At 42.5% G+C, this 2,804-nt stretch overlaps 1 long non-coding RNA gene across 1 annotated transcript; it reads right to left on the reverse strand.

Annotated features, from left to right (window-relative positions):
- Window positions 1–423: 423 nt before the first annotated feature.
- On the reverse strand, window positions 424–1,800 carry LOC146772826 (uncharacterized). The gene is made up of 3 exons (XR_014972332.1): window positions 1,671–1,800; window positions 1,165–1,229; window positions 424–857 (listed from the first exon to the last, which is right to left on the reverse strand). It is a non-coding gene; the product is annotated as an uncharacterized LOC146772826 (long non-coding RNA).
- Between the last annotated feature and the right edge of the window lie 1,004 nt (window positions 1,801–2,804).

Below are 2,804 nucleotides of genomic sequence, written 5' to 3' on the forward strand. Positions count from 1 at the left end.
GACAAAGCTGCAGGAAGTAAAAACACCTCTCCGCGTACTTTGGAAAAACTGACCATAGACAGACAAACTGTTATAGAGCCAAACCAACTAGTATAGAGACCATGATTACCTCTCAAGACGCCTTGTCTGTTAGAAACACTGATGCATGTGTCGGGCAGCCGTGGAAGCACTGAGTGCCATATGCACAATAGCTTGTAACACGAAAACCAGGTTTCTGTAAATGATGGAAAAACACTAGAACTACAGAGGGGTGAGAGGTATATCCCTCTTCGACCTCCCGCTCAGAGAATGAAATCACAAAATGAAGAGAGATAAAATAAGAATATGTTATGTGGAGACCGAAAAAGTGAGACGGGAATACACCAAAATTGTAAAACTGCCCTCACACACAGCGAGCTGTGTCATGCTTCATCATAGGGCTGCTTCTACACCACCGCGTCAACCCAACGCTGGGAGGTGGAGCAATAGGGAAGGGGAAACAAACAACATATACAAAACAAAAAGTATTTTGTGAGGACTAACGGTGAGTTTGAAAGTGCAGAACAAGTGAAAGGTAGTGATTAAAAACCAAGACTAGGACTACCTTGATCCAATTTTAATATTAGGTGCCCAGTTTTGGATTTCTAAAACTCGTGGGTGATGGGTATGGAGAGCTTATAATGAGATTCCAACCCCCCCACTCTGCATAGGTGTCGACATGTTTCAGCCAGTAATAAGAAAATGATAACCCGGCTTTCTTCAGGACTTCTCACCACTGTTGTTTCCCAATTTAAATTTAAATATTTCTTCCTAATCCCAAATTGGGAAGTATAGGGAAGTATTACCTCCAATGAGGTCTCTCACCTTTAGGGAGGAACCTAAACAAATGACAAAAGTAAAAAACGTAGATGAAATGTAAAAATACACCCTCACCTAGTGAATTAACAATCGTGATCAACCCCCACTCTCACACAAACAAGCCCCCACACAAGCTTCCCCAATCTATTCCCCGTCGGGATATAGGTGGTAGCTTAATAAAAACAACTGAACCATGGAATATTATGGTCAAGTGTCAACTCCCTTAATAAAGCAAGTCGGGGAGTATTTTTGTATCCAATAAAGAATTTTTTTGTTGCTCAAAAAGACACCACAACAACCAAAATGGTCATCAACACAATTACTTACCGAGTTTATTGAAATGATAAACTCGAACTGGCGGGGGAGTAAGGACAGCCGCCCACACGCACTCTCTAGAAACAAAGAATGAACCACAATGAAATACGGCATGATAGCACAGGGAATGTGTTAAACTCTTGCTTCAAAACGCACTCTGTAATAATCTAAAATTAGCTGGAATTCAGTAAATTGGTTGGGACGTATCTATCGATGTTAGGAGCGTCTCAAGTGTAATAATCATAAAGAGGAGTTCTCTCTTACTCTCTCAAATTATATCTTTATGCCGGTTCATGATGTTTCACTCAAAAAGTCTGAATCTAAAGTCTAGACCTTTATATATATCGATGCTTACACCGCCAACCTGCCCGGGTCTGAGTAACGCTACCTTCAGCGATAAGGCCCTTTAAATTTGTATTAAATTGAAGGAGTTTAAATCTATTGGTTATGTACTCCTTCGCCACTCAACCCCCTCTGAGAGACCCCTTTACTGCTTTCAAGGGCAGCCGTCCGCCTACGAGTGATGACTCCTGCTCCGCCGTGTAGAGAACTCCGGTGGTGTTTCCTCCATGATTATGAGGCAAACGCTGTGAAGGCCTCTCTACGTGCGTCAGACCACCTGGTCCAACGTGCGTGACGCTACAGGGCGGAAACACTAGACCGCGAGGGGCCAAATGAACAAATATATTCCCTTTCTATAGCTACAAGCAAGGATCCAGGTTCGAGACCCCTGTGCAGTTGCTCTATGCAAATTAGTTATAGAAATTTATTTTAAAAGTTTTAAATTATTAAACCCCAAAACCGGTTACCGGTTAAATATAACGTGAATGAATGTAACTTACTGTGGCCTCACGTAATGGGGCGAAATAACAATTTGGCCTGATTGCTGCCAGTAAATGCTGGGGTAGACATAAAAACCCTGTCCAAGTTCCTATCCTACATACATACAATGTAATCCCCTATATATAATGTGAGGATGAGGATATTCAAAACACGGGGATAGGGAAAGAAAAATCCTGGCGTTTCTTAACCAATTGAGGCAGTTCAAGGGAGTAAGCTAGTACTCAAGAGAGAGCGATGGATTTGTATGTAGAATAATGATGTATATGGTCTCCCCTACAGATTCAGGAGACAGGTCCAGGGTATATCATCATTACGACCACTTACAGAGCTACCCACTCTATAAATCCATTTTTGTTCCCGTAGGAACAGAGCTCTTTCTGGGTCCCCACTGTTGAAATTAATGTTGGGTTTGTCTAGAACTGTCCAGAAGAAGTCCTCGGCCGAGTGCTTAAAATGGTTGGTCAAACGGCTTATTGTCCGTTGGCATCTGAAACTAGACCTATGTTCCATGATCCTTACTTTTACTCGCCTAGTAGTCATTCCAAGGTATATAAAGTCACAGGGGCACTTCAGTAGGTAGATAACATAAGTGGAATTACAATTCGTGTGGCTACGCTGTTCCCAAGGATAAGAGAGCCCCAGGTCTATGTTTTTGGTGTTTGCGGTAAGATGGCATACATCACACATGCCACACTTAGTGTGCTCTGAGACTGGTGGGAGAAAACCCATCTGGTTCCCTCCAGTCCCTTCCAATAGCCTCCTTCCGGTAAATCTTGGCCTGGTATGTACCAGGATGTCTTTGATATTTT

This window comes from Triturus cristatus, chromosome 12 (assembly GCF_964204655.1).
Source record: "Triturus cristatus chromosome 12, aTriCri1.1, whole genome shotgun sequence".
Taxonomy (NCBI): Eukaryota; Metazoa; Chordata; class Amphibia; order Caudata; family Salamandridae; genus Triturus; species Triturus cristatus.